The sequence below is a fragment of the Periophthalmus magnuspinnatus genome, chromosome 14 (genome assembly GCF_009829125.3).
Source record: "Periophthalmus magnuspinnatus isolate fPerMag1 chromosome 14, fPerMag1.2.pri, whole genome shotgun sequence".
Lineage (NCBI taxonomy): Eukaryota > Metazoa > Chordata > Actinopteri > Gobiiformes > Gobiidae > Periophthalmus > Periophthalmus magnuspinnatus.
This window is the reverse complement of record NC_047139.1, coordinates 15,343,708-15,362,940: the sequence shown is the minus strand read 5'-3', so window position 1 is coordinate 15,362,940 and position 19,233 is coordinate 15,343,708. Positions and strand designations below refer to the sequence as shown.

Genomic DNA, 19,233 nt, shown 5'->3' with positions numbered 1-19,233 from the left:
AATGTTAATTTTATGATGATTATTTGTGATTATTTATGTTTTGATTTGTGTGATTTTAATGTCCTTCTTATTCTGTAAAGCACTTTGATTTACTTTGTGTACGAAAACAGTTTTAACTATAAAAATGAAGATATTGAAATGATTAATTTAATTTTTCAAATACCATTTAAAAACCTCAACTAAGACAAATGAAAACAAATAAATTAAGACTTGGTTGAATGTTTCAATTTTGCTAAGGTTAAAATTACTCCACTTGGTTACATTAAATATATTTGCAACTTTCTGGTTAAAAACTGTCTAAAGGTGAGCGTGTGCTGTCTCCAAAGGCTACTGCTAATTCAAGTACAGTGTGACATCACAAAGGACTGCCTTTACTCCACAAACACATTTCCAGTAGAGCTGCTAAACTGGGCAGCGCATGTGGACTAAAAACAAGTTAGAGGGAGAAGAAGCAGAGTCCAGACATATGAGGAACAGTCATTGATCTAACAGGTATCCACATTTCAAACTCTGCCCCTGTAGCCAGGTTCAATTTGGCTTTTAAATAATGTGTTTCTTAATTTTGTGCAAACTTGTGGAAAAAAAACAAAACAAAACACTGCTACTACTTTTTTCCTAAATGCTGCTATAATCACCTCTACCTAAGCTTCTCAGAAAGCCCTCCCTTTTCCCTCTAGCCTCACTCCTACTGGCTGAATCGTGCCAGTTTGCCTGATCTGTGCTGCTGTAGCTGCATCATCAGTGTCTCTGGGGTTGACAGAGACAGTTATAACCAGCTTCAAGCCACATGTGAACCTAAAGTGACTGGTTTGGTTTTAGGAACTCAGAAGTTACTCCACAACTAAATACGTTCAACTGCATTCTAGCAACAGGCCTCAGATGTCTTGAGTAATCTAGCAATCTCTCCATAGCCCTATTTGAACCCTCTTTTGCAGTTCGCAGTAAGATTCTGTCCAATGCTCAGCCCACAAGTCTATGTCACCCATGCTCCCACACGACAATTCTCCATAAATATATAAAAGCAAGATAAAAAGCTGTACAACTGTAGTTACATACAATTCCTTTAATGTTGTCATCTACCTACTGTGCCCAAGAAGATAAATATATTTAATGCAATTACAATCTGGGCAAGGCATTAATATCTCTGTGGAGATACGCAGGTGGCAGACCTTCCAGCAAAAAGGTTACATAATGTACCTTTATATTTAGACTTAAATAGACAAACCCAGGCAGCAGCACCACACAACTATGCCAGCCCTACAGTGTATATAAGCAGCATGTGTGGCATATCAGCAAGCGTCCCATAATCCCCCAGTGTCAACACAAGAACAACGACACTGGTGATGGCTCTCCAACATGGCACCACCTTTAGGATTGTTGTGAGAAATATAAGAAAAGCTTAAAGAGTAACTGTGAAAACCTGTGGTGGACGATGAGTTACACTGAATGGAGTGTAGATGAGACTGGGAGAGGGAAGGAGTGGTAGGGTGAGAGGTGGGGGGTAGTGGAGGTGGTAGAGGGATGGGGGTGAGAGGTAGAGGGTGAGAGGTGGCGGTGGTATAGGATGAGAGGTGGTAGTGGGTGAGAGGGAGCGAGAGGTGGAGGTAATAGAGGGTGAGAAGTGTTAGAGGATGAAAGGAGGTAGTGGGTGACGGGTGACAGAGTGTAAGAGGTGATAGAGGGTGAGCGATGGGGTTGGTAGAGGGTGAGAGGTGGTAGAAAGCGAGGGGTCCGCTGGTAGGATAAAAGGTGGTGGAGGATAAGAGGTGGTAGAGGGTGAGGGGTGAAAGAGGGTGAGAGGTGGGGGTCATGGGGTGATAGAGAGTGAGAGGTTGCTGGTAAGATGAGAGGTGATAGAGGGTGGGCAGGGGCCAGTGGAGGCTTAGGAGGATTCCTTTGGCTAATCCAGAGCTTAAGTGGAGCCTGGCGGGTGTGCTGTTAAACACTTGTGTGCTCTGGGAGAATGCTGCACGGAGCTCTGATGACCACAGGGTTAAAGTGCATAGGACAAATTTTCATGTGTTTCTAATTCTGCCTAGAAATATTTATCATAGTTTTACATTAAGTGGCAGTTTGTGGGAAAATACAGGAAATACATTGTAATATCATGGTTGCTAATTAACAGCAGCTGCCCATGTCCAACCAGGAAGCAAAATTATAAACTTCACCAAAATTAAAACAAATATATATAATTATGTTAGTTGTTTGAGTGAATTGAGTAGTCTAATCTGTCATATGCACTATAAATAATATCAGTACAATGTATAGTATATAATCTATATGTTAAAGCAAATAAATTAAACTTAAACATAATCACATCCAAACTGTATAGATGTTTAAATACTGGTGGTTTTCAGATTATAGAATGTGATGATGTTGTACTCCCAGATGTACATACATTTGAAACCAGACGTTTACATACACTATATAAAAAGACACATACGCTTTTTTCTTGGTGTCTGACATGAAATCAGACTAAAGTTTTCCTCTTTTCGTTCAATTAGCTTTACCAAAATTATTTCTATTTGCTAAATGTCAGAATAATGAGAGATGGATTTTTTTTTTTGACAATTTTTCATGACTTTTTTTAAAGTCAGAAGTTTATATACAGTAAGATTACTGTGCATTTAAACAATTTGGGAAAACCCAGATTATGATGTCATGTCTTTGCAAACTTCTGATAGGTTTATTGACAACATTTGATTTAATTAGAGACACACCTCTGGATGTATTTGAAGGCACAACCTGAAACACACTGCTTCTTTGTCTAACATCATGGGAAAGTCAATAGAAATTAATAGATACCGGTATCTGTTCAAACAATTATACATATATAAGTATAAACACCATGGGACATCATACTGCACAGGAAGGGGACAGGTTCTGTGTCCCAGAGATGAACGTGCTTTGGTCTGAAATGTGCACGTCAACCCAAGAACAAAAGCAAAAGACTTTGTGAAGATGCTGCTGAAGCTGGTATGAGTGTGTCATTATTCATAGTGAAAAGAGCACTGTACTGACATGAGCTGAAAGGCCAGGAAAAAGCAATTACTCCAAAAGCAACATGAAAAAGTCAAATTACAGTTTGCAAATGCACACACGGACAAAGACCTTTTTTAGAGACATGTCCTGCGGTCTGACCAAACTAAAATTGAACTGTTCTCATTATTATTACTACTCTTTATTCTGACATTTAGCAAATAGAAATAATTTAAGTAATCCTAACTGACCTAAAACAGGAAAGGGTTGGTCTGATTTCTTGTCAGACAGTGAGAAACAAAGTGTATGTGTCTTTTTATATAGTGTATGTAAACTTCTGTTTTCAGCCAAATGTCATGGAAAATCAAATATTTTGAAATATAATAATATATTATTATTGACTATTATTGACCAGATCTATAAACTCATTGAATGACAACAAAAAGCAACATTTTAACATTGGCCTATAGAATGTTGTGATTTCATCTGAAAACCCAACAATTCAAATTGCAAAAAGCATTTCCAAAACGCATTCTAATACTGCAAAATGAAATGTTATTTCTAAAATACAATTTCAAAATGAAATGATCAATTTGAATAAAGGTACCACAAAAACCTCCACATGAAAGAACTTTGAAAGAGGAGAGAGAGGGCCAGGGAGTGTAAAAAACAAAACTCACATTACTCACATTACTCACATTTCAATACATTGTTTTCAGTGAAAATAGCATTTTCAAAATAATATATGATAACATGGTGATCTTAATATGTTATGTGTTAGAAATTAATACCTTATAAAAGTGTAATACCTCCCTCTTTAAACAGGTATTGGTTGCGCTGTGTGTCTTCTATTCTATTGTTTTTTTCTTGTTTTTTTTTTTTTGTATGCTACTACTTGTGTGTTTGGTCTGATAAATTTACTTCACTTCAATCCTTCCTGTGCATTTCTGGGTCTAACTATGGTCTACATTGTAAAATACACTTGTTACCACAGCATTTCAAATTAATTTTCCATGAGGATCCTAGGTATTCAAACTAGCGATGCACATTTTTACAAAAATATACTTACGAAATTGACGAAAAAGCATTTGCTCTTTTGGTCAAATAATAAATTAATTTACCAAAACAAATGTAATGTTGCTCAAGTAAATGTAAATTTAAGTTACTCTTACTTGAGCAGTAGTTTGCCCAAATACTTTTTAATCTTACTTTCTAGGACAACTGCTTTGTACTTCTACTTTTGAAATAATGCTACTGTTGATGTAAAATGTTTGGTTACTCAACCCACCATTGGATGTGGACCTTCTTGCATTAAATCGGTGCAGCTACAAAACCTTTAAGCCCAATTAGATCTTTCACTTTCACTCTGCATGAGTTACTCAAGATTATGTACGGCCCAGTCAGATCTATGTGTTTTAGTGCAGCACAAAGTATTCTTGGTTACTGCGCCTACTAATCTCTGTATGTACAATATGTGCGTGTGCGTTTATTATCAGATCAATTGCATGGTTTAAAGTGGGACTAAACTCCACCAACAACCACATTTCAAATAGAGCTGCTAGACTGGCCAGTACCTGGAGGACTAAAGGAGAGAGTGAGGGGGAAGGAGGGGCAGGGCCTGGACAGTGTGACTGGTCTAACAGGTGTCTACACACCTACAGCCAGGTGTTTGTAATCAAAAGCACATGGCAGTAATCTGAGCACTCTTGTGTGATATCACCAATTACCTGAAATAGCAGTGGCTACTGGAGGCAGCACACACACTTTCATTTAGACATTTTTGACCAGAAAGCTGTACCTAGTTCGCATTAAATCACCAAACCTCTTTTTTTAGGTCCCATTGACTTTCATCATAAATGCATATTTACACGGACAAAGACCTTTGTCCCCCCCCCCCCCCACACACACACACATAAACTGATTTTTTTCTCGTTTAATATTTTTAAGTAGAACTTCATGTCCTAAAATGGCTTTAAGAGAAAAATAGGATGTTTTTAACGAGGGCCTAAGTGAGTTTAGTTTCAGACCAGTGAAAGTGACTGTGGTTAAGGTTAGAATCAGTCTCCAGGAGATGAATGTAAGTCAATGTGACGTCCCCAAAAAGCTTAGAAACCCGGGGTGTGTGTTTGTGTGTGTGTTGCACTCACATGGCAGGGATTGGGAGGCACACAGTTCAGCGCAGTCATGGTTTAGGCAGCCGCTTGGAGTTACCAGTCCTCTGCTCCTCCATCAGGGACATCAGACGCTCTGGGATGGCAACTTTTAAGTCTAGTTTAGGTAATTTCACCTTAACCCTAAAAAAATAAAAAAATAAATAAAGTAAATTAACACTAAAACACACATAATGAAGATAGATCCATTGAATTCCATAATGTGGGACATTCCAGGCAATGTGATATCTTTATATGACAAGCAGGCAGTGAATCCTCTACCAGAAAAGTTGTGCACAAAAGACTGCACCATTAGATAATCAAAAATAAATCCCTGTAGAATTTTAGGGGCCATCTTACTTGCAACTATATTTCAATATAAAAATAGCCATGCAACTTGTGTGAGGTTCTGGCTTTGTAACAGATTATTAAAAGTGGTAATTGGATCTGTTTAAATATACAGTTTGAATACATCTAGAATCAACGGAGCAGACAGTCTGTCTCATAGACTGATAAATGGAAAAAGCTAACCTGCTAGCCACGGCGTTCCAAATAGAAAGTGAGCATGAGCACACTTTGAGTCTGGCTCTAATTCAGTTTCTATTGAAAAACTGTGACCCTTCTCTCTGTAACTGCTGCTGTGAGCATCAACATTTTGGTCTTAAAATGTTTATATTAACCGGCTCCACATGATCCTAGTGTTTCTATTTTGCTATTTTGTCTGTAAATCAGGATATGAGCATTATTCACAAATCAGGTGCCTTCTTTCTCCCTCTAGCGTTAGCAACAGATTTCATTAACAGCATTGCTAAGCTCCAACTCCTGCTAAACCAGCGGTGCGGACGAGAATTACCTTCAACAGCATCAGTTCAAAATATGAAACTCTGTTCCATATTTGCTCCTATATCTGCTGACCTCAATGAGCTTCATTTGACTGAAGCTGAACACTATGAGTAACGTCACACTCACATAGTGCACTTCTTTATACATCCTATGGTCTACCTTTACCTTCTGCCTGCCTATATTTCAACAAGATGACAACAGCCCTGCTGACCAGTCTCCCTCAGACTCCACGTCTCTTTGCTGTGATGATGTTTACAGTGACGTTACGTCCCATTGGGCACAGTAGTTTTCTAACACACAAGCCAGTGGACTTGTTTCTAAGTCATTTTAGATGAATATTGTGATTTAAAATGTCCAAATTATAATATATAATGTATATAACATAATGAGGGTGTGATAGATTATAAGTACATTGCAGACACAAGCACAGTACGTCTTCTTTAAGAGGTTCCCAAGCTTTTCATAGTGGTGTACTCCATGAGACTTTGATGATCTATGTTGTCCCCCTTCTTATTATAACCATTGTAATACGCTTTTGTGTATTATGTATTTTATCTGCTGGGCCCATCTGTAGCTCTGCTGTACTCCCCTCCACACTGTTTAAAGGTCTGTTGAATAGTTGGCACGATGTGAGGAGCTGAGGCTCAGTAAGAAGCTTTAGCCTAAATCACCTCCGAACTACGGTGGCCTAACTGTATCATTAAGCCTCTGAAATGAGTTTGTGTTTATCAGGGTGACACCCTGACAGTCTTTAATTACAGTTATAATTCACATCAAATATATAAAAAGTCTATTTATTTTTGTCATATGTAACCCCTCTCTCATTCTGTATTCTGATGCATTATTCCCTGTTTGTTTGAGCCTGTTTGAGTTTATAAACAGCCTGCTTACTTAGAGATTTTGGGGCATATTTAAGGTGATCTTAATAAAGATTGGTGTTTATCTGCCTGGTTTGCCAGTTCAAACATTATACTGTTCCAAGGACATTTGCTGTTAAATTTGACTCCAGTTACCTGTGTACTAAATGTATCTGTACATTTACATGAGTGAATAGGGTATAGAAGCTGGTTTAAAGAGGTTAGAGCATATTTAGAAAGCAAACTGACAACTATGAATTTATTAAATGAAATTATCAATCTGGCCATTATCAATCCTAATCTCTCCCTATAACCCCTACTTACCTTATCAGTGAAGTTTAGCCTTCCTTCTCAATGAGGATGCTCTTGTAGTGATTTTATCCAAGAATGTATCAGAATTCAAACTTGCCCTGTGTCATATGTCTTGCTGTGCTGCCTATCAGCTGCCCATGATTTTGGGTGGTCAGGGCTTCAGTGGTGGTTCAGGCACAGTTCTCCACTCGTCTCCGCTCACGTCTCATTCATGGTGGCTGATCCTGATTAGCCTTTGGGGGTGGAGCCTGCAGGAGACGTGTATTGGGACAAACAGTGAGGAGGAAAAGGGAGGGAGGAGGGAGGGTACGAGTGGGATTTCTGTACCACGCACCAGCAGTGGTGGAAACACACTGAAAATTTATAATCAAGTTGAAGTAGAGTTACACGCCTAATAATTACTGCTGCCAAAATTATACTTAAGAGTTTGTAACTTTCTGGAGGTGGCACATCATCTACTGATTCCATGGAAAAAGAAACCATACTTTGTAAATTAAGTTTTATACCATACTGTCCAATTTTGTAGCCAAAGGGTCAACATTTCCATGAAATCAAGCCAAATAAAAAAACAGGTTTGTGGAGATGTAAACTTGCTCAAGGTAACATTGCTTATTTCTCTGTCAGTGCAATAAACACAACAATAATAAAAAACACATGCTTTGTTTGTTATTTTGGCAGAAAAGTTACATACTGTAAAAGTAAAAAGTACACATGAAAAATACTACTCAAAGTACTAGTTACAAGTTACTTTTTAAAATAATTTTAGTCATTTTAAATCACGCTTTTATACAGAGACAGACATGGACACTGGAGCTCAACAGTGACAGCTTGGTCCGGTTCCAGAAGAAAATTTTCTATTCATTTTTCTCCTAGACTTTTTGAAAAATTCAAATATTAAGAGTTCAGAGGCATCATGGAGGCTAACCAGCTACATATTAATTCATATCCATAATGCAGCTGCTGTAAATCCAGAAATCTATTTGTAAAAGCAAGATTCTGCTGTTTTAAATTTGCAGTTCATAAAGTTTCAGAAACAGATTTTAAATAAAATTATAGATCTTGTGATCATTAGTTACCACATAGCTGATTATTCCAGGACAAGCTTTCGAACTTTTAATAGCAATCGTATTTGGAAAATCAATGGGAAAAATGGATGGAAAATTTACTTCTGGAACCGCAAGATGCACGGTCACTGTTGAGCTCCATTGGGACTTGCTTGTTGCTGTACTCAGTGACTTCTGTGTAACGGGTGGTACCTCAGGGTGTCGCTGCAGCCCCATGGCCACACAGGGGTTAAAAAGGAAGCTGGCTGTTTTGTTGGTGAGGTGCCAGTTTCCATGGGAGGTGTTTGCCGGGCCCACCCCATGCTCTTTGTAATAAACATTTTTGGGAAGTTTTGACTATTGGCGTTTTCCTGTGTTTTACTGTTCAATACAGTTTTGAATCAATGATTTGTTGGTAGGACCACACGAAGCTTTTACTTGTGTTGGGACCTGTGGTGATTCTGTGTGAATGAGTGAGTGGTTCCTTGATGTAAAGCGCTTTAAAGGTGGAAAAGCGCTATATAATAAATGTATCCATTGTAACATATATTATTATAATATACTGTTCGACTGCTTTTTGAAATTTTGAATTTTTAAAACATTTTTTACAGTGATTATTTTTAGCTCATCCGCCCCGATTTACTAACCTTTGTCCTTTACTTTTGGTTTCTTTCCATCAAAAACTCTGAATGTCAATGTACAGGAGAATCTTTATTGGAATCTTTATCGTTTATGGTGCAGTGTTGAGCTGCAGTGTTGAGTTGCAGTGATGTTTAGTATTGTTTATCTATTCAACTGCAGTGAGCCTTATAAATGGTGTTGATTTTTCGGGTTTGTGTAACGTAAACTTTATCTCTGGGTCATTGTCCTTCTTACTCCGGCTATAACATATGATTTAAACTAGATTGAATTACATGCTATAATTATACTCAAGTACAAAAAAGTACAATTACACCAAAAACTCTAGTCAATTATAGTAACGTGTAATTAGTTACAATTGTAATTAGTTACTCCCCACCCCTGCTCACACATTATACAGGCAAAGTGAAGACTTTATATGTTAAATTACAGAAAAGAAGCAAACTTTCTTTCTGCACTAGATTATGGAGATATAATATACAAGAAAACTTCAGCCTCTGTTTTGAAACCTTTGGATCCACGTTTTCGCTTGGCCCTTCGTTTCATTAGAGATGATGGATTTGATCACTTTATTCTCTATGGAAAAATGGGTTGGCCATCACTGTCTGTTAGAAGAGAACAGGACTGTATGAAATGTATATATAAGGGACAGCGAAGTAAACCTTGCTCTGGAAAAAGAATCTATTAAAATAAAACAAATTACAAAAACAGATCACATGACTGCCTAAAACTGAGATGGGAAAGAGGCTTTTATCTGTTTTGCTTCACAAAAATGGAATATACTTCAAGGAAATGCAAAATTGGATACTTTGGTGCCATAATCACAATTTAATAATCTGCTCAAGGACTTTTACACACACCTGCACCTGTTTTTAATGTTTGGCATGAACCTATGTACTTATTTGCTTTGCTTGATTTTTGTTTGTGTTGTATTAACAAGGCACCCATGAAAAAGACACCCAAGTGCTCTCATTGGGGTCCCTTGCATAAGTAAAGATAAAAAAATGAAGAAGTGTTGATGTTGAACCTGCCTGATGAAGCTAATGAAGTCAACACAAACAAGGCCCCCAAAAACAGTTTCAGTTTTCCAGTTTTATTTCAAAGTCATGCCACAAGTTGACATTAAATACAAAAGAAAGAAGAATCATTTCCCATCGTAGCTATAAAATAAGCACAGTGTAACCGAGAAACTCAATGTACACGCCGAACAGAACCCAAAGCACACGGCACAGAACGTACAGCGCGGCTCCCCGATACAGCCACCAGTAAACACGCCCCGACACGCGGACTGCGGCGGGGACCAAAATAATCAACAAGGTTATAAAATACTGTTTCAAAGTTTATAGAAAGACCGTAGCATCTTCTACAAGTGTCACCATGCAGTAGGTAATCAAGTCTCCAGATAATAAACATCAGCAGAAAAGTACAAGTCACGCAAGCTCATTCCTGCAGTGAATAAAACCGCCCCATGTCAGTGAGGAGGAGGAGGAGGAGGAAGAGGAGGAAGGGATCCAGTGACTGTAACATCTCATAAGAACACTCGCCTCTACAAAACTGAGCCTTTGTTAGCTATGGCACGGAGTTATCAGGTAAGAGGCCTGCATAAGGTCACAATTACCTGTCTGGGGTCAGCTCTATGTTTCCACAGCCCAATTTTCTCATGTTTGTTAGAAAATGTTCAGCAGTTTTTAGATTAAATATACAAATGCATTTAAACAACATATTTTCAGGAGCCTGTGATCAATACAGGGGTTCATGGTCTTGTTTAAGTGTTTGGTTTTCAACAAAAAAGTGAGTGTAACTAACTGAAAAACTGCTGGCTAATGACTTGTTTAAAAGTAGGGCCAGGTTCATACCAACTTCCTCCTCACTTCTGTTTCACATGACATGCCCACCTATCAGTGACTTAACAAAGAGTCAGTTTGTAAGGCGGGCAAAAAGGCCAAGATATGAAACAACCTTGATGAGTAAACTTAAGCACAACTTTTCAAAACATTAAGATTTCACTGGATTCCTTCTTTCTTAAAAAGCGTTTATTGTCTCAAATACATTATACGTTAAATATTTTCATCAAAATAGTAACCCCATAATAACCAAGAAATCAGTTTGCTGCTACTTGAATCTTCAAACCATCGGCTGCAGGTCAGTGACTACAAAACATGAATAAAAACGGTATACTGTTTAAATGCATGCCGGCGTAACACTAGCTGCGATCTGCCCACAGTATGTTAATCCAAGTAGCAACAGTACATCGAGTTAGCTAACCAAAAACCATGATTTGCAATGGTGCAAGCAGGTTAAAGCACTTTTGCTACATGCACTGGCATTTTCTGTATACAAAACTACAAAGAGGATATTATCATTGTTGAAATGCCTTCTGAAATCTGCTTTGGCTAGCTGTGCAGTACAGTGACACCGACGTAGAACCGTTTCAGAGAGTATCAACCAAAATGTCTTCATAAATATAAAGTAGTGGGTTTGTACAAGTGTGGGGCCAAGTGTGTGTGCTTGTGTTAACAGTGAAAGCCATACTGTAAGACATTAGGCTAATACTAGGCTAGCTGAGAGCTACACTGCAGAGGATGAACGCGCTGGAGTGGACACAGAGGAAAGAGCGGTCAGACTATCAGATCACAAAGACAAGATGGCGTCAGCCCCTGGCTCATTTGGCACAGGTGTGGCATGAGCAGAACACTCAGAAGAGTGTGAAAGCAACGCAGTCTCCACATGTGTGCAGTTTTGTGACCTTTGACACATGGATAGTTATCAACACGGTTGGACACTGACACTGACTTTTTCGTGGTGCAGGCCCGGCCGGGAGCTCCCCTTTTCAGTGACTTTTTTTGCTACTAACCTGTGAATATGGTGTTTTAAAAGCATTATCTACTGTTCCTAGTTCTTGACAATTTTAGTGAAAACTAGGAACATTTGCAGCTTTTTGGTCAAAACCTGAGTGTATGCTGCCTCCAGTGGACACTGCAATTTTAAGTACTATGTGACATCACACACCTGGACGCAGGGGCGGAGTTTGATTTATACACCCAGACTCCGCCCTTTGTTTGTTCATCCACTTGATGTTGCTCTCATTGGTTTAATAATAATTATAATTATAATAATAATAACTTAAAAAAAATACATATTAAAAATAAACAAAACATTTTTTTTTTTTTTTTTTTGTATTTGAATGGTATTTAACAAACAAAAGCATCTTGTGCTGAGTGCCATGAAAACATGATTCTTAACTTTTGCTTGTTTTTCATACAGCTATGTGGCTAATTGTCTGCAATGCTAACAGCTTCATGTAAATCTATTAATTCAAGTCAAATTTCTGTATTTTTCCTTGGCCATATAAATTTTTCCAATTAATATTGTGCAGCAAAAGTGAATCAACATATGACGTGCATTTTTATTTATTCTCTTGCACACTACTGATAACCCACTGTACCCACTGCACCAATTCTGTTGCCTCACTGTAATGTAGCCACTTGTGTAAAAAAAACCTTTACACTGAAACGGGAAGCTCCACCAAAGCCACCAAAAAGTGCCTGACCACTGCTATGCCACAATCCGGTTTTCTGTCTCGTCCATGGAGAGTGTGCTAACTAAAGGCAACAGGACTCAATTTAAAAGCAGTTAAACACCAACTGGATGGCTCCATCAAAGTCATATGAACTTAATCTGAGAGTGATGACAAAAAGTGAATATGCTGCATTCGATTCATTCAAAAAAGAGAATGAAACAGGAAATAAAGTATAAAAGCTGATTATGGTAGCACTACGCAGCAATGGGACACTGGCTTGAATGATATTTTTGTATCATAGATATTTAAAGGCCATGTACCAGATTTTTTCCATGTATCTGAGTAAAATTTGCATTGCATGCACATTAGCATGCTAGTTGTTGTTGTTAACATTACCGCAAAAGAAAAACTCTGCTTTAGTCTTTGAGAATTGTGAAGACCGCTTATAAACAGATTGAGGTGAATAATTAGGATCCTTGGTATACATGCAGTAACTGAGAAATAACTTTGGACCACTGCAAACCGCTTAAAATGAACTAGTTCTGTTTTTCACGTTTTTAAGACAGTAAAAATCGGGTACAGTGCCTTTAAGAAAGCTTTTATGAAACGTGTGTCTGCTCTGTGTAATAATAACTTTATGGCATTATGCATAACTCTACATCGATAGTGATGATAGTAAATATAGCATTCTATGAGGCCTACAATATTCCTTTAACATTTATAATTTGGTTGTGTATAAATTAAAGGTTTGGGATTTGTCCTTGTGTTTGTTGGCGAGTGCATGAATGATTCTATTAACACCCGTTACCACTTGACTTTTGGCACCAAGTCTGTCACCAGTCACACTTTATGAAGCCCCAGGCATTGAGGCTTGTTCACAGTTTTAGGCTGAGGAGACACTAGAATACAGTACATACATGATCAGTGGGAGAGCCAATCAGATCTGAGCATTCAACTGAACTTAAAGAACACATATGATGCACTCTTGTGGCTGTAATTCTCTTTTAAACATGGTCATCTTGGGATAAGTATTTCATATTTTCTAACATGTGTCTGCATTTGGAAAATATATTTTATAAAACACACCTCAGTTTCCAATGAGACATTTAAGCGCTGGAGCTCCCTCTGCTGTCAGCAACGGAAATGAGCAATGGCAAAGTAAACAAATGACGCCCTAATTCACCATGAATGTTATGCTAATGGGGCCATGCATTGGTTGTGAACACAATTTGGCTGCAGAATGAGTTTGGTGATGCTTTATGGGCTTAAAGAGAGGGTATTTTACTTCTAATGCATAATATACTTAGATTACCATGTTACTTTTTATTGTTTTGAAAATGCTGTATTTGCCACTTTCATTTTTGATGTTCTGAGTCTCCCCCCTCCCTTCGCTCTACGTTCTAAGTCACTCCGCCTTCAGAGCGCTATCACAACACAATCAGCGTGCATCCCGGTAAATAAAACTACTGCAACTTCATCAGGATTGTGAAGTTGTTGTTATATTTATTGCGAATTGTCGTGTGGGAGCATGGGTGACATAGGCTTGTGGGTTGAGCATTGGATAAAATCTTACAGCTAAAGGAGGGTTAGAATAAGGAAAGGGAGAGATCGCAAAGTTACTGAAACAGGCATGAATGACGTCTAAAACCTCTTCAGGCATGTTTTTGATGAGGGAACAATGTTATAACATGGTAAAAAATCTATTTTGCATAATACTCCCCTTTAAAAACTGCAAGAGAAGTCTGAAGTTTATCTGTAACGCAACTTAACAGAGCATTTTTTTAGGCTATGGATTAATGAAACAAGCGTGGATGAAACAAAAATACAACTGCAAGTAGATTTTTTTTATGGGAGGACAACACTATAGCATGGTATAAAGGTCAAAAAGTCAATTTTGCATAATATGTGTTCTTTAAGATGAGATTACTTTGCTAGTTCAGGCAGAAATACACATCCCCATTATCACTCAGACAACAGAAAAGCACACAGAGGGTCAATAGCACCTAAATAGTCATCAACAACTGCTGCTAACTATGCATCGTGATGCTACAGGCAAAATGAACCACAAGACTCCAAACGCTTGATATGAGCAGACTGGCATGAACACGACATGCTGATTGCTTCGACTGGCATTTCCAAGAGAGTAAAAGATATTGTAACATTTGAACAGTACAATACAAGGCCATGGACGTACCCGAAAAGAATCCATGCAACACACACTTCAAAGATGCTGTACAGAAAAAAAACGACGTCAAGACCGTTCAAGTAATGGCAGAAAACAAGACGTGGTTCAACAGTTTTCAGAGAGAGACCAACTGTCGTACATTCAAAAGGAAATTCATAATACATTTTGTACTTTTTAAAAACGGGACAGAAGACTTAAGACACATGTATTTCAAATGAAAGCAAACCTCTCTGTATGATATTGCACTTGGATAAAGCGTGGGAGCTGATACTGTCATTGTGATGGCATTAGACCAAAATTAAAATATCTTTACATGAAATGACTTGGATTGTACGTATGTTTCTGCTAAATGGATATTGTCCTCAACCTAAATGAGCTGTTTTTGAAGAATTTTCATTGAGCTTAAACCATATAATAAGATCTGGAAGATGAACCAAAGATGCCGTCGTATTGGTTTCAATTTTTTTTTCTCCATGCTTTCATCCATGCATGGCTTTCAGCTTACTGTTATATGTGACATTTTAAGGACTTTTTTCCAATTCAAAAGATATAATATTTTGCTTTAAATTGATAATCTCTCATTTCTGATCATTTAAAAACCCATGGATACTCGCCCAGCGCTGTCCACGTGGTGCATGTGTGATCACAGCACTGTGGCTAGAGTAGTTTGAAGTTATAAAGCCATCGCGGTGAAGAATTACAGATGATAGGAATGAGTTAGTTCGGTGTGAAATTAATATGGACTGCGGCTAACAGGTTTAAACTTAGCTAGCTCAAAGTTACACTGATATCTTATTCAGCTTATCTCATATCTGACACTTGGTGAATGTGAAATAAAGCTTAAAGGAATGTAAAATAAAGGTTATAAATTCATCGCAGTGAAGAATTACAGATGCTTGGAATGAGTTAGTACAGTGTGGAAGTAATTTGGACTGAAACTAGCTCAAAGTTGCACTGATATGTTCCTCTACTTATTTAATATCCGACAGTTGGTGAATGTGAAAAACTGATGGTCACTTTTGCTCTCACTGAGACAGTATCCAGCTTCCACAGAAAACAAACCAAATGTAAAAAAAATGTCTGCACCCCGTAGGCTCCGCACAGGCCTACATCACATATCAGTTTAAGTGGGATGAGACTGCACCAGCCGTCCATCCGATGTCCTCCAAGCGTCGCGGAGTGTCTCTGTCCCACCTGTCCCTGTGGTAGGACTTAGGCCATGGCACAGGTAAGTTTGGCAGGGCTCTTTAATGTGCAATAGAGTTCCCCAAAGTGTGTGGCCCCTCAGAAATCAATTCCTCAGACACAGTATGGAAAACATAAACGCGCATTAGTCCAGTACACTAGAGCACTCTAGGGTCCTCAAGCACTCTGAGAGCTAAACGGCGGGAGTTATGTGGAAAAAAATGCTGAAAAGAAATGTTATTGTAGATAGGTGGCTGGAAAGTCTTTTTTGTTGACAGAATTGGGCCTCTAAAACATACTAAGCATTTGAAGTGATTTCATTCCTAAAAGATTCATTCCAAAAGTGTGAGCAGAATTTGGGCTCTCTTCATAGCAGGTTTCCTAGACTTATGGAGCCACAAGCTACATACACACACAAACTGAGATCTGATTATTGGCATATGTTTAGACCCACATCAGAAATTGGAGAAAAAACTACATATTGTATGTATCCAAAATCTAATCAGATTTAGAGCTTTACATCAATTTAACAACTGACAACTCCAGAAATCAGATAATGATCAAATCATTGTAGTAGTAGTCTACATGTAAACACCGTCACTGTTTGGATAAAACACAGAAATTATTACTACTCTCACAGTTTTGCCATTTTAACTAAGTGAGATAAAGGACACTTAATGGAATAAAAAAAGGATTGTTAACATCAATTCAAAAATCATTTTGAAAAAAAAATGGTGAAGTGATTTGGCAGGAGGCTTGTGAACCCTGAGCTGCTCTTACACTCTCGCACACAACAGTAACTGGTTTGTACCACACCAGGAGCCGCCATCTATCGATCAATCTGTCTGTCTCCTGTCTGTCTATGTGCCTGTCTCCAGTCTGTTTGTCTGTCTGCAGTCCTCAGGGGAACGTGGCATGAGCCTGGGCCCAGACCCCAGACTCACAGAGGAAGCGTCAGGCAGTGGTGTCGCCGATCAGACGTGATGGAGCACAGAGATGGTTTGTCGAAAGGGTTTGTTGAAGGGGGTGTGGTCTCTAGCTAGGCTTGGGCCAGAGCAGGCTGGGGTCTGTGGGAGGGAGGCCTGGCTCATCTTTGGTCCCATAAAGCACTTAAACACGACGCCGCGCTGATCAGGTGGAACATGGAAACGAGCAGGAAAGGAACAGCGCAGGAACCGGCTGCTAAGCTACGACGGAGAGGCAGCACAGCCAAACAGTTTGTCCTTAAGCCATGCAGTTTGAGCATCGTCCATAGCAACCGGCACAAAGCATTAGAGGTCACATGGTATAGGTGGGGCTTCAGACAGGATAGCTGCAGTGGGCAGGGATAGGTGGACAGTAGACAATGCGTCCTGCAGCTCTAGTGTACTGTTGGAGTGGAGTCCAGAGGAGGGCCATGGCTTCAGACAAAGTGCCCAAGGAGTGCGGATGGAGGATGGGAAGTGGTTTTTGGGTTAAAGGAATTGGACCAGAGGCTGTGCTAACATTAAAACGTGGACATAATGCCTGTCTCCTCCAGGTGGAGACAGAGCCAGCCTTAAGGCAATGCATAGCCCTTAGAAACGTTGGCACATGCATGGACAGTGCAGATATGTAGACCTGCATATACTTCAGAGATCTGTATCATGATGGATGTGGCCAATACACACAAATATGTACAAAACTTAGAGATTGGATTTCTACAGGTTAAAAGTGGAGCCTGCGCCCAGTCAAAAAGACTGGGTCTCAGGATGAAGCAGGTTTTGTAAATTTCTTCATTCAAAGTGCCTCCAGGCAAATGACTGGCTGCACAAACTATTCTGATTGGTTAGAGTTGAATTCTCTTTGTTTAGTCGTTTATGTTTTTTCTTCAAAGTGTTTTTTATTTCCTCTATAGGTTTTTCTTAAGGCCAAACAAAACAGGATGTTTGTTGGTCTTATTTTGGCAATTCAGGATAATTTAAGGTGACATGGACCTGTCCCTTTGCAAATGCAACATTTGTAGACATGCAAAGCTCAAGTAGGAGAATGCAGTATCAATTTTGGCAAAGATTTAGTAGATGGACAGGCCAACTGTGCATCTTAGTGATCACTAGTGTCTCTGTACCTTTAGAGCAAACCTTTGTTCATACAAACATTTCAACAGGCATAGTCAAAGCTTGTGACATACCACAATATACACTACCAGTGAAAGGTTTGGACACACTTCATTCAACGTTTTTTTCCTCTGTATATTCACTACTCTACATTGCAGATACTTACAGAAAACATAAAATATATGATGCAAGATATATGGAATGATGTAGCAAAGAAGTAAAGTTAAATAACTCAACTATATTTTATATTGAAATCCTCAAAGTGTCCACCCTTTGTTTTGTCGACAGCACTGCTGGTCTTCTCTCAGTGAGCTTCATGATGAAGTTTCCTGAAATGGTTTTCACTTCACAGCTGTGCTGTGTCAGGGTCAAGAAGTGCCAAGAGTGCAAAGCAGCGATCAAAGCAAAGGGAGGCTAATTTTAAAAAATCTAAAATAAGTTTTGAGTTATTTTTGTTTTTTGTGTTTAGTACATTCCTTATGTCATTTATAGTTTTGATGTCTTCAGTGAGAATCTACAATGTAAATAATCATGAAAATAAAGAAGAAACACACATGAAAAAGTGTATCCAAACATTTCACTGGTAGTATACGTTTCAACAGGCACTAAGAGCTTGTGATATTTGCAAACTAAATGTACATGAGAACATCTAAGGTTCACTTCAGTTGTAACTTGACCATTTTTGGGAAGGCACATCCAGTTGAATGAAACATCTCCCTTTGTTTGGCCTCAAGAAAATCACCATGTTCTATTAAATGTTCAGTAGATAGTTTGGTCGGTAATACTGAGGTTTTCAAGGAATACTTGAAATGTCATCTATATGCTGATGTGAATGATACTGCAGAACCATGGAAAAACCAAAGAAGACAGGAGGAGTTTTAGAGTGTTGAAGAAAGGATGCTTACACTGCAAAAAGAAATATCTGCTCAAGTTACAATGACTTCATATTGGAATTGTAATGTGTGTAGTTTAGATCAATTTATTTGATTGGCCTAGACAGTTCAACTTTTATCTATGATACTGTTTGTATCATAAAACAAAAAAATTGGGGATGCACCAATTGGATATTGGCACAGATCCTGAAACATTTGCTGGATCGAATGTCGGCTTCCAAATATAGGTCCTGCTGATATCCTAGTTTGTCATATAAATTGATAAAAAAAAACTATTTACTGTAAAGTTTGAACTTTTCTTTCAAATCTGTTTGTTCTGTAGATACTTTTTTTAAAGGAAATCAATTTTGTTTTCAGTCTCTAGTATTTAGTATGCTCTAGTATCAGTTGATGTCAGATATCAGCAGATACTTAAAGCTCTAGTTTTTGTTTTTGTTTTTTTTCCCCCAGCTGACAGATTTTACATTTGGCTTTTACTATTTTTTAGATATTCAAAACTTGCCTCAAGGACATAGTCAAATTTTGTTTCTGTCTTTGATTTTATTTTTTTTG

At 38.4% G+C, this 19,233-nt stretch overlaps 1 protein-coding gene across 1 annotated transcript in view; it reads right to left on the bottom strand.

Annotated features, from left to right (window-relative positions):
- The window catches only part of myo7ab (myosin VIIAb), a 54,354-nt gene extending 49,153 nt beyond the window's left edge, over nucleotides 1–5,201 (bottom strand). The window contains exon 1 of the mRNA XM_055226358.1: nucleotides 5,127–5,201. The gene's annotated coding sequence lies outside the window, so the exon portion shown is untranslated. The remainder of the gene's footprint in view (nucleotides 1–5,126) is intronic.
- Between the last annotated feature and the right edge of the window lie 14,032 nt (nucleotides 5,202–19,233).